The following is a 12,778-nucleotide window of genomic DNA, read 5'->3' on the forward strand; positions in this document are numbered from 1 at the left end:
CAGTTGGTAGATCAGAAGACGCTTCTCCCTTGCTCTCCTCGCCTTTGTGTCTCTCAGACTGCAGGAATATTTAGTTGGTATGAAGTAAATACCCCCTTTTCCCTGCAGCCCCCACCAACTAGTCTCATTAAAGCACATACATCTTTCTAGAACCTAAAGTATAGCATATAACCTGCAGCCATGTCAATATCAATCCCATCTGTGGACTGGTGCGGCCATCTGCTTTTTAACAACCTTGTTTTCCCTTACTGTGTCATACCTTATCATTAGCGCAGCCACTTGAAGCCTAGCTAGCTTTATTATTGTGCTGGGGTAGGTGGGGGGTCATGGTATAGAATATATTTAACGAACCTTACTAGACGCTTTAATTGGTAGTGTGTTTCTCAAATAAAAAATGCAGCATTGTTAAAGTTTAAAACGTAACTCTGAAGTAGCAGCATGATTTTGTCTTCATTATACACTCTATGTTTAAACATGTGCGAGGTATAACAAACCCTGTTATTTGTCCCCTCTCTTCGTCCTTAAGCATTTTTTCGGTTGTCTTTCTCTGTTCCTGCCTGCCTGGGGTACCTATGTTTGTAAATTACCGTTTTCAAACCATGGAGAAAGTTAACATATGTTTTTGTTGGTGCCTGCAGGCAAAAACACAGTCATCCCTCCATTATAGAGGCCTCTCCATTCATGGGCTCCGAAAATTGTTGACAGATTTTAGATATTGTTTTATTTTCCTAATCTGCTTCCTGGCCCTTTGAGGAAGTGAAGGACAATGTGATGATTTAAAAATGGAAGTTGTTCAGAAGTAATAGACCCTCATCAACAAACTATTACATCAAATCTGAGAAAAGAGGGGACCTGAGGATAAACACATGGGACTCATCAGCACAAAAGACCTGGCAGATTATCAGTCAGAACACAACAATCTTTGGTCAAAAAATGCTCCTGCTAAAAATTAGAGCAACAGTATAATATTTAGGTATATTTATCCCCAAAGTGGTGCAAAATTATCTTATTGTTTATAGCAAAGGATAACATTGTTATATTTGTACCATAAGGATAAACTGTAAAATGTTTGCAGGGAAAAAAACGAATTACCCTTTGATTAATGTGCATTCAGTTATAACTACAGACGATTCAAATCTCCAGACGGACCTGTTCTTAAATGTTCTTAATTTGGCAGGACTGCTTGTTTTCTGTGTGATACTCGGAAAGGCTACATAAAGTCCAAATCAAAAAAGGATGCAAAAACTGAACATATAATCTTGTAATTAGAAGGCTCATGTTTAAAAAAACAAAAACAATCTGCTTTCCAAAAAGGATGAGCCAAAATCACATTTATTTGTCGTGACTGAATTAGACAACACTACAAATGGGGTTGCCTTTTAATGAAAACAAGCTAATGTAAAACACATTGGTGTTTCACTTACAGCTTAGGGATTTGAGAAGCTACAGAGTGTTTTGTTAAAATGTGTGGCCCTATCAAATTTAATGGACAGTTGCTTAATGTCATTAAGCCTATTGGCCAACTAAAAAGAAACATTTCATTTCATTTTGGTTCCGCACATGTCAAAAGACACAACAGAAGAAAATTTACTATTTATCCCAATCCATGTAAGGAAAGAAGCAGGGAGAATGTGTGTGTGGCTGGTTGTCTGTTACTGTATTATATGTCAGCCCTGTGATTGACTGGTGTACAGTCCAGAGTGTAACCCTGCCTGTCGCCCAATGACAGCTGGGATCGGTTCCAACCCCTTGTGACCCGGAACAGGAAAAGCGATAAAGATAGTGAGTGGATGGATGCATGGAAGTTATGTACCAGTTATTTGTGTAGCTATTTTATGTTATTGTTTTGTTATTGTCATCTGATTTGATCTGAATGTTCCAAACATTTCTAAGTTACTTTCCATGGCATGGCTTTTTGTTCATTTATTTCAAATGTAAATTGTGTTGACATGCTACCAAAAAACGCTTCATCGTTTGTTGGAAACAATGGAATTGAAGGAAATATGACTAGAAAAGCTAACTGACCAAACAACACGCACAACTAAAGAGAACATCAACATGTTTAATTAAGAACATAAGGAAGATAACATTTCTTTTCATTTAACTTTTATTTGTAAAGAGACCATGTACTTTATTAAACATAAATGTTGCCATTTAATGTATTGCACCAGAGTTAGATTCGAGCTAGTTTACATCTGCAGTCCCTCAGCAGGTCACAAAAAAGTAGTGATGTGCAACATTTTCCACAGCATGTCTCTAAGCACTTCCTGCATCTAAAAGTTTAATGCAATCCTTCTTTCCACTCTAAACACAACGGTACTAAAAAAAAAGAAGAAACACCCACTTATTATATTATACTACTTTTGAGAAAATCAAAGCCACTAAAGCACGCAGAGTAAGGTCAGAAGCACTGTTTCTCCAATCAAATGCAATTATCACCCACCTTACAGGCATCACAAACATGAGTATTGCTCAACATGGTAAATTAGAATAGTCAGTAAACTAGGACAGTGTGTCAAGAAATCACTATTTTTTGGTAAGTAGAATCCTCTGTGACGTCACATTAGCATGAAATACAAACATTGTGGTTTCTGGCAAGGCTCGTTCATTACTCAAACATGAATTGTGCAGTCATCCTCTGTTTTCTTTACAATACCCAGAAGGCAACAGGCTTTTACAATAATTTTAGACTCAAAAACATTTCAGAAAAAAAGATGGCAGACAGAGAGAAAATTAGAACCATCTACAAGTTGAAACAGACAGAGTATGACTCACAGGGTAGCTATTTCATAACATATGTCTTGTCCTTAAATATTACTGTAGACATACAACATATCTAGGTATTTGCTTTGGTGCACATAATTTACAGGCATATAGAAATCATTCTATGTCCTCCAAATACATTATACAATACTAAAAGCATGTGAGGATTTAAATAAAAACCGTGTGTGTGTGTGTGTGTGTGTATGTGTGTGTGTGTGTGTGTGTGTGTAAAGACTTTTCATTTGACTAGCCTGGAGGTTGTCTAGCTAGGTTTTTAGTTTTCTTTCTTCTCCTCAATAGAGGTTTTGATGAGTCCTCAATAGTTTTGATTTTCATTTGATCATAGTCCACTATTATCTGTTGCAAGGTATTTTATCATTTCCTCCTATATGTACAGAAAACAGTTTAATGTATCAACACAGTTCAGACAAAGGCAGAATGCATAGTATCTGCATCATTTTCATTGTATGGATTATATTTTGGAAGAATAAAGACAGGGACACAACACGAACAAAATAGTTCAAAAGTGACTATATTGTCTAAAAAAAAACATTTAAATCCTCAGAAAACACATTAAGCGAGAAAATAAAGGAAGTACAGGAAGTACAGACAGTTAAAAAAAAGGCTATATACTATATATGTTTTAATATATAGTATATATATGGTTCAGTGGGCATATAGTTGTCTCCTCTCAAACCGAAAAGTCGAGGGTTCGATCCCCAGCTCCTGCAAGCAGCATGTCCCATGTGTCTTTGGGCAAGACACTTTACCTCCTCCGTCAGGGTGTATGCAGGAGGCTGCTCATGTGGTGGACCGCTTGGTGGAGTTTCAAAAAAGAAATAGAGTAAAAGTAATTTTCACAATTTAAAATGTTAAAAGCAAAAACAGCTAAAATCAATCAAATCAGAAATTAAAACTTGTAATTGTCCCAGTGTTATTAAAATGTGGATCTTCAAATGTCTGTGACGCAAATTCCAGGTGTTGGTTGTTTTACCAATGGCTCAACAGATAGCAACAAAATGACTCAAAACATCCCCACACACTGCCGACTCACTCCTTATTTTTATGTCACGTATGTGCAATATGAATTATGACTTACTAAAGTGCGCTAACATTAGCCTGTGAACACGACATTGTAGGCCACAGGCAACTGCAGCCTAAGCACAGGACAATTTTTTCCTCCACTTGCAATGAATGTTGCTGAATCAAAGGCACGGTTGGTAATTTTCAAAAACTAGCAAGAATTTAAACAAGCATTCCCTCAGTACTCCCACTCCACACCCTCCCCTCTGTCCTCCCTCAAAAGCCATGCAGCTCACTTACATGCACGAGCGTTGTTGCTTCAAAAGCAGACTTCCTCTTATCGCTTGCATTGTGTAGTAACAACGTTGCCTCATGTCTCATTCAGGGGAAAGTAAACTCTCAACTTTATCATGCATGTTAAAAAAAAGTTGGGGTTGCCAAATAGCAGTTAGTTTTGGTGTAATGCTGGTGCTCAAGGGCGACATATACTGGATGTTGCAAGTCATTCAGGTACCTGCAATTAAGTGGGACATTTTCCCAATGTCTTTGATTTAAATGTCTATGACAACATTTACATGAATAACAACGTAGAAAAAAAGTAAATCAGAGCAAAAAAGGGCAGCATTTCGGAACCATATGTGAAAAAATGTAAGGTGTGTGTCACAGGATCGGTCATACTTCTATGCATCAAGAACTTCTGGATCTGCCACAGTATCAAGAGAAACAAAGAACTAACTTGTTTTAAATTACTGCCAAAAACATCCAGATCATTGAAATAGCATTTGTAGCTTTCTTTTTTAAACTTCATCACAGCATATGTCCTGACAACCTTGATCAATGCAGCATGCAAAATGTACAGTGTACTGATTGTTGTTGTTTTTAAAATCGCATCAGGGAGAGAAGGGAGGGAAATTATGATTTAAACAATTCTGGTGATAAAGAACAAATAAATTGTCTGTCTTAATCCCCAAGTGGTTGTCTGGAAGAAATAAATGCGTATTAATTATTCTGCTTATAAATCACAGACATCAGGAGGTTTAATCTCCCAGGAACTTACATCATTCAAAGTCTTTGTTGAAGCATAAATAAATGGGTAACACCCGTGTACACCAAAAAGGCAATCAGGTCACTTCATCGAGCTGAATTTGTTGTAATAGCTCTGTAATTGGGTTTATGCATCCACCAATAAGTTAAATTGCAAAGTAAAACACATGGGTGTTTCTTACACAGATTAACAATGTACCTGTGGCCAGAACAAGATTCATTATTCTATTTAAAATGATGAAGAAAAACACAACCCTTTATCACAACAATTTAATATTATATAAAAGAGGATGCATCACAATCACACACAGGAGAGACATTATACCAGAGATTAAAATGCCCCCCCCCCTCTCTTCGCAAAAACAAAGAGGAGTACAGCCAGGGTAGACTTTCCACTAATCCAGCACAGACACTTTTGTCTGGTGGATAAAATGATATATATAAAAAATGGATGAAAAATGGATTGGATAATATAAACCACATGTTTTAAAATGTGCGGGAGAAGACTTCTTTACTCAATCAACACTGATCAGTCAAACATTCTCTCAAGGCACTTCTGAAATACTGTGTTTCAGAGACTGAGGCACACATTGTGACATGACATTTCTTTCCTCCGGGATATTTGGTGTTACAGTGACCTTGGGGTAGAAACTATTAGTCTCTCAATATTTTATCCTGTGCACCTGGGATGCGATAAGGGATCAGAATGACCTGGAACTTTAAGCAGCAGTAGCAGTGAAAATTCTGCACAAATCAACGTGCTATAAGTTGCCACAATCAACAGTTATTTGTGATTCTGATTCTGCTGCATATTTGGAGATATACAGTAGATAAACAAGGACATAGCTTGTGTGGTCTTACCGACATAGAATGGGGTAAAACATGGTGTTGCTAATGAGTTTATCATGGTGATTTCATTGGCAAACCCAAAATCAGTCAGCTTGAGCAGGGCATGGCCTTTTGGAGGTGTAAAGCAGATTTTCTGGCTGTAAGAAAAGCAAACAGATACCATACCTTATCATATACTCAAATCTCAGGTCATTAACAAACGAAAACACAGGACTAGAAATTAGACTCACAAATAAAGCCAACACAAACCAATTACCAACCAAACAATCTGTGTTTCATAATAATGTCTGCTGTAACACTATACTCTGCTGTCACTTCTGTTCAGGTTTATCCACAAATCTCAGGTAACACTTGCACATTTTCACTTGTGGCGATTAACTGGAAAGTGGTGAGCTACTGGAAATGAGAGAAAAAAACGTGCACAATGTCGATTCAGAAATCTATTAATTTTATACTTTTTTCATTTTGCAGTATAATCTGCAAACAGACCACTGTTGCATGTTTTTCCGTTTGCGTTCTTCCCTAAAGACAATTTTTCAAAGTCATTTTTGATAATCTCAAATATCTCATCTAGGGACTTTACCCAACTGCATGATGGAGTTCAGTGTATGAAGTCCACTCAAGTACACATATTAACCAGCAATATTGTGTGTGAATTGGAATAATTAGAGGTAAATTGTCCTATAATTGAACAATAACACATTGTGCAATCTTGTTTGTTTTGTGAAAGTGAACTCTTAAAGCCTTTAAGACCACGGAAAATAAATAAAAGTGTGTCTGTGTGACCAACTCAAGATAAAAAATACAAAAATGTTTGAGGGAAAACTTTCACAGTTGTTTAATGGAACTAACTGATTGTTCCATCAAGGTTTTTCTGGTCGCCCTACTTCAGTTGCCAGACATTGTTTTCTGTACATATGAAAACAATTTGATTTCACCCAAAAGCTACTTAACACCAAATATGAGCTTATAGCATGCACATGACAATAACTTTATGAAAGAAGTAATTTGCATCAAAGTCTTGTAATTGTAAGGACAGAGGACCTAACAATTTGCATAAAATAAGAATCTGCTGCTCCAAGTTTTGACATCCTGGATAAATTACCTTGATGTCTCTGTGACCAATGTTGATGGAATGCAAGACGAGAATAGCTTCTCCCACACTTTTCATAATGTCGGAAGGCTCTGATGAAAAGACATGATGGTATTAAGACAGAAATGTGCAGATTCGGGTAAGTATCCAGGAGCACATTTTTAAATTTGATAAAGATCCTCGAGACCAGTGATCATCAACTGGCAACCCCTGGGCCACATCTGGCCCAACACTTCCCATCTGACACCCAGAACTTAAATAATATTGGGTGATTAAACAATAAACATACAAATCAAATGATACGGCTGATATACTCGCACATGATATTTCCTCCCTGACACCTACTGTATGTCTTCACATCTGGTGCCAAAAGTGTCAACATAAAAGCTCTTTTGATTGTGTTTCAGTTTCTGTTGTTAGTTTACTGTAATCTCTGCATGATAAGAATGTGTTCACATACAGAAAGGACTTAAAGGAAACAACCCTGGATCTCGTGTCAATATTATTATCGTTGCAATTTATGATAATCACAGTAACCAACAATATCTTTCATTACCTTGATTAATTAGCTAGTTTTTAAAAAAAAATCACAGATAATAAAATAGGAAAATGTAAAGCATAATTTCCTGATCCAAAGGTTTTCAGATAGTTGGTATAATCTAAGACCTTAAAAATGATCAGTTTAAAGTATTTAATGGCAAAGAACAAAAACACAAATCACCACATTTAGGAAAATTTGACCATGTCCTGTACCTCTTTATGTGGCTCTGACTGCAACATTGAACTATTAGAGCTTTAGTAAGATGTCCTCAAACTGCAAACAGCTCCACAGTTTACTGCTCACTTTCCTTCAGCCATATGAAAAATGGTATTTAAGGTCACAGCTAATGTATGAACGCTTATACAGCATTCTTAATAGTGTGATGGACAAGGACCAAGTATTGTCTGACTTTTCTCAACATGTTTAATTTGGCTGCACTGTAAGAAAATAATGTCTGCTGCCCCCAGAATCCTGTGGGATGTAGCACAACCACCAGTAAGCTTATATAAGTCAAAACAACAACTGAAATCCATCTGGATAATAACTTATTTTTTTTATTTGTGAAGCAATCAAGATTTACTGCTTTCTGTGAATGCATAATTCCCTTTGCCTTGGCTACGTCTGAATGATTCACCTCCATCCATGCTAGAAAGGAAACAGCAGAAAGGGCTAAAGTACAATAACGCATAACATGCCAAGGAGAAAAACTAAATCTAATTAATCACTGGAAGATACCATGTTTTTAGATGTCTAGCCACCTGATAATGAAAGATGTTAATAACAAAAACGCAACACAATAAGCTGCTGCTCTGTAGAACACTTAATCAAATCTACAACAGCTTAAAGCATGAAACATTTGAAATACAAAATACTTTTCCATCATTGTTGACTTTTACAATTCAAGGTTAGGAAGTTCTCTAGACCTGTGTTTACCAAAGTGGGGGTTAAAATTGCATATTTCACCCATTAATCTAACACTATGTACAAAATATGATGGTGTTTGGGCTATTGTGTGGTATTCTGCAGTCTCTAGCACCATTATATGCTTTGGTGCTTTGGGGTCGCGGGCTGAAAAGTTTGATTTTTCCTTTTGTTTTTTAATGTCTTTTTTTGACATTTCGTACAGCAAAAATATTGTTATCCCTCCCAGCTTTTCTCCAGTAACACCAATTGACAAATTAATCTACCTAGTTGCTAATTCGCGCTACATGATTTATGATAATGCATAGGCTCTTCTTTTCTTATAAATTACTTTCAGTTCTTTTGAGTTGTATTATATATATATATATATATATATATATATATATATATATATATATATATATATATATATATATATATATGTATATATATATATATATACAGTGTGGCGGTTAATAGCTCAAACTCAACATGTTTTATAAGTGGCCACTAGAGCCTAAAGGTATGGTTCTGCTAGTTCCTGAGAAAGCAGCTCTGCCCAGGAACATGAATGATGTTTTAGCTCCGGTGGACACTTGTAATGGAATGGTTTTTCTTTCTAAAACTAGCCATCTTCAAAGATTACCTTAACAAAGAAAGAACAGCATGTGCCAGCCTAATTATGCTTTATTATACTTAAGACAAAAAAGACTGTCTGCTCTAATTACGTTTGACCCTGAAGTGTTCTGGGAACTTCTCTTGTCAGTTGGTGTGTATTAAATCAGAGGAGACTCCACCAACCCACAGACTGACTAATACCATAAACAACTCCCAAGAAAAATGTAAATAAACTTTTGTCAACACATGCTACCAATTTCACTGACCACACATGCATCATTAGCTCCGATTATATCTGAGTGCCTTCGGGAAAAAACCCACCACTCCATGATGATAAGGGCATACTTCTTGCCATGGCAGAGGTTCTCATAAACATCTATGATGGGTACGATGTGGGGGCAAGGTGACACCCTCCAATGGAGCTCCAGCTCCTGTCTGTCTTCTGGACAATCCTGCAGCTTCTGAGACACAAACAACAGAGGAATGAGCAGGTCAGAAAGCAGGGAGACATTTTAAATACAAACGGCGTCATTCAAATTCAAATCCTGCTGAATTGATTTCTATTGTCAGCAGATGTAAAGGTATGAGATACCTTATGACTTTATTTATGATCGTGTGCTTCACTGTTTATTTTTTTTCAAAGCCATCTGACACAAGGCAATTCACCCTTAAATAAAAAAGTAGGATACATAAAAATATGTTGGATTTCCAGTTAGCTTATTAAAATAAGTAAGCATCCAATGTAAAGTTGCCTACAGCGATCAATTTCAGTAGCCTATACATTTATTACATGTATAAAATATTTTTATTATCACTCTGCCATTTAGTCCTATCCACCTGACTCGTTAACATATGCACATCTCTTACAACATTGCTTTTGATTTGAAGATGAACATACTGTCCCACAAAACACTGACGGAATGGAGCGGAGTTGAGATCAGGCTGCTGTTGGATCAGGAAAGTCGGCTGGGTCTGATTTGACATGATAACTAACTTGTTCAAAAGCTATCATGAGTCTCAGGGGTTTTACCATCAAAGGCACATTTTTACAGCAGGAATGCTGTGTCCACTAAATTGATTCAAAGAAAAATTGTTTGCAACTATTTGGTGTTAAGATTGTCATTTTTAACGAGGTGAGGTAAAGAGAACAAAAGAGTGAACGCCTAAAGTGTCCAACCAAAGAAAAATCTCCTGTTATTTTGGTTTAGCTAAAACTTCCCCAAAAAACATGGTGTTGGTTGACTACAATCATGAGTTGTGATCCTAGTCATAAATCACCGCTGCAAATAACCTTGATGGGTAGAGTAGTCTGTTTTTGTAGTCTGAGTAGTCTGCTTTTTTTTTTAACCCACCTGCTGTGAGCCGGGAATTGCATATCTTGCCAGATGGGGAATGAACAGATGTATTTAGTTTGTAGGAAGAATATGTCATCTCTACATTTTTTAAAACTGCTTTTTTAATAGAGCAAATTCTCATAACTGCACATTACTAGTTTTGAAATATTCAAAAAAGCTCAAATTCCTTGCTGTATGTGCAGACAGAGATAATTCAATGGACGTGGACAGTTATGTCATTTTTGGCTTTAAAACAAGCTGAATACTGTTCATAATGCCAATAGCTGATCTTAAATCACAAGAACAAATGATGACGTGCAGTATTCCAGTTCTAGCTGCATACATTTGTAGCAGCCTCATAGATATCAATTGTTCCATCCTTCAGACTTTTTGTGAGGACTGTGATTTACAGAGAGACGTTTGCAACAACTCTTTCCTTGACTAGATACTGTAAGTCTTTTCCACACACAATGTTTCTTAGTGAAATATTTCTCATTTCCTGACGCGCACTTTCTTCAAAGCCTTCAGAAATGTCAGCCGATAAGCCCTATGGACTTATTAAAGCTCCATTAAGGGGACAAGGATGAAAGGTTTGCTGATATTCAGTGAGTCAGGATGAAAGGTATTTATCACTGGATGTATTCATGTTTTTCTTTGGATTTAAGTCAAACTTAGGCTGTCAATTAAAAAAGAACCTGGAACCTGATGAACTGTTTTATCTTTAATAAAAAGAACATTGCTGTGCAGTGGATGATAAAATGGGTGTCTGTCATCAAAAGAATTATGAGCCTGCACAGATGTGGCATATCTCAAGTAAAAGCCTGGACAAATGTTATTGTAAGTTTGTTCCTTTACTATTTTTCAATCTCCTAACACCTTCGCTGTCTTATAAAAGCAGCAAATGAACTAGCATGACACCCTGTCCTGTCCTGCTGTTCCCAGTTAGATGTCATAATCTCTCAGACATCTCAGGCCTCTGCATGAGGCTACTTTTAGACACTGTTATGCCGCCCTCTCCATGTCTAGCTGGCATCATTTCAACAGAAAAAGTGAACAGTGCTTTTTCAAAACAGTCAGGACAACACAGACAACTAAGCCAGAGGCCACAGCCACTGGACAATATGTAATTTACAGACAGACCCTGACAGAGCTGCACAATGTGTATGATCACAAAAATGCCAGAAAATTACAGGATTCTAAAAGAAGAAAATCTGTAACTCGCACCTGATGCAAGCAGTGACCTTACCTTAACTTTAACTCTAAATACTGCCTTTCACTCCAAACAGAGGTACTATTTAGTTAGATGCGCATCACACACACTCTTAGAATGACAAAATGATCCCAAAGGAATGCAGTGGAGTAATATTATTATCTTTCCCCACTGGCTACATGGACTTAAAAGAAGGAAACTTTGAGAGACAGGTTTTCTGGAGTAAAAAAAAGATAAGAGAGGAGCATCTTTTAACTTTCATCTCAGTGTACATCCTGTAACATCTTGGGCTCAGCCTTTTATACTCCTGTTTTTTTTTGTTAACTCATTTTGAGACTGTGACAAAGGACAGACAACTTTGATCTATAATGACTGGTTTTCATCAACAGCTAAGCTTTGATCCTGTTCAGTCCATAAGAATGGGGAAACATCTTTCCTGGATCAAGGAAATGTCGATAACAAGTAGTTTGGAGCAAGAAAGGCCACAGTGACTGTTGTAAATGTCCCATCATAATAATGAATCATGTTTGAGATGCAACCATACATGTAAGGTTAAGTAAACGTATAATACTTTGATTTTTACCTTAAATCATGAAAGTAAAATTTGGCAGACACAAGCAAAATATACATAAAACAAAATCCAATTAAAACTGCAGCAACTGGATTTACTAGATTAAGACATTGTAAGAAGAATAAGAAGACGATGATGAAGGAGAACAAGAACAAGAAGGACATGAGTTAGGAGGAAAGGAAGAACAAGAGCCAAGAGAAGCAAAGAAATAGTAAAAGAGGAGAAAAAAGTAGAAGAAGAAAAAAAGAACACAAAGACCAAAAAGGGAAACGGAAATAAAGAAGAAAATTGTTGGTATAAAATAATGTGGGGGAAAAAATGGTCTGTTAAATATGTCAAACTCAAATTTGATTTTGACAGCGGGATCTGCAATTTCTAACAATCTTTAACTCATACAAACACCTTTTTCCATATTCAGACCCACATATCTTATAAAATAATGTTTCACTATGACTCAAAGCTTGTGACAGTGGTTCAGGAGGCAAAAACCTGCAGAAAAAATGTTATGCTAAATTTCTCAGCACATATAGGCCTACAATTCTTTTTTTGGATTTCCAATGCAAAGTTGCTTCCAGCTATTAGTTTTAGTAGGTTACATTTATTTCATGTATAATATGTTTGTTAAAAAACAAAATAAAATAAAATTAAAAAATTAATTCAGTACGTTTAGTTTCAGTGCATATTTCCCCCCCTCTTTGTGGAATATTTTCCTCACTCTGCCATTTATTCCCATCCACCTGACTCATGAAATATAAACACCTCTTACAATAACATGCTGTCTTTTTCACTTCCTGTTCTGGTGGGCACTATAGCGATATTAAACTACAGGTTT

General features: G+C 36.5%; 1 pseudogene across 1 annotated transcript; it reads right to left on the reverse strand.

Annotated features, from left to right (window-relative positions):
- Positions 1–829: 829 nt before the first annotated feature.
- On the reverse strand, positions 830–12,679 carry LOC306834247 (MAP kinase-activated protein kinase 2-like; annotated as a pseudogene). Its single transcript has 7 exons — positions 12,617–12,679; positions 9,153–9,292; positions 7,894–7,958; positions 6,785–6,864; positions 5,692–5,816; positions 4,451–4,489; positions 830–852 (listed from the first exon to the last, which is right to left on the reverse strand). The product of its transcript is annotated as an MAP kinase-activated protein kinase 2-like (transcript).
- Between the last annotated feature and the right edge of the window lie 99 nt (positions 12,680–12,778).

Source organism: Symphodus melops (genome assembly GCF_947650265.1).
Source record: "Symphodus melops genome assembly, chromosome: 13".
Lineage (NCBI taxonomy): Eukaryota > Metazoa > Chordata > Actinopteri > Labriformes > Labridae > Symphodus > Symphodus melops.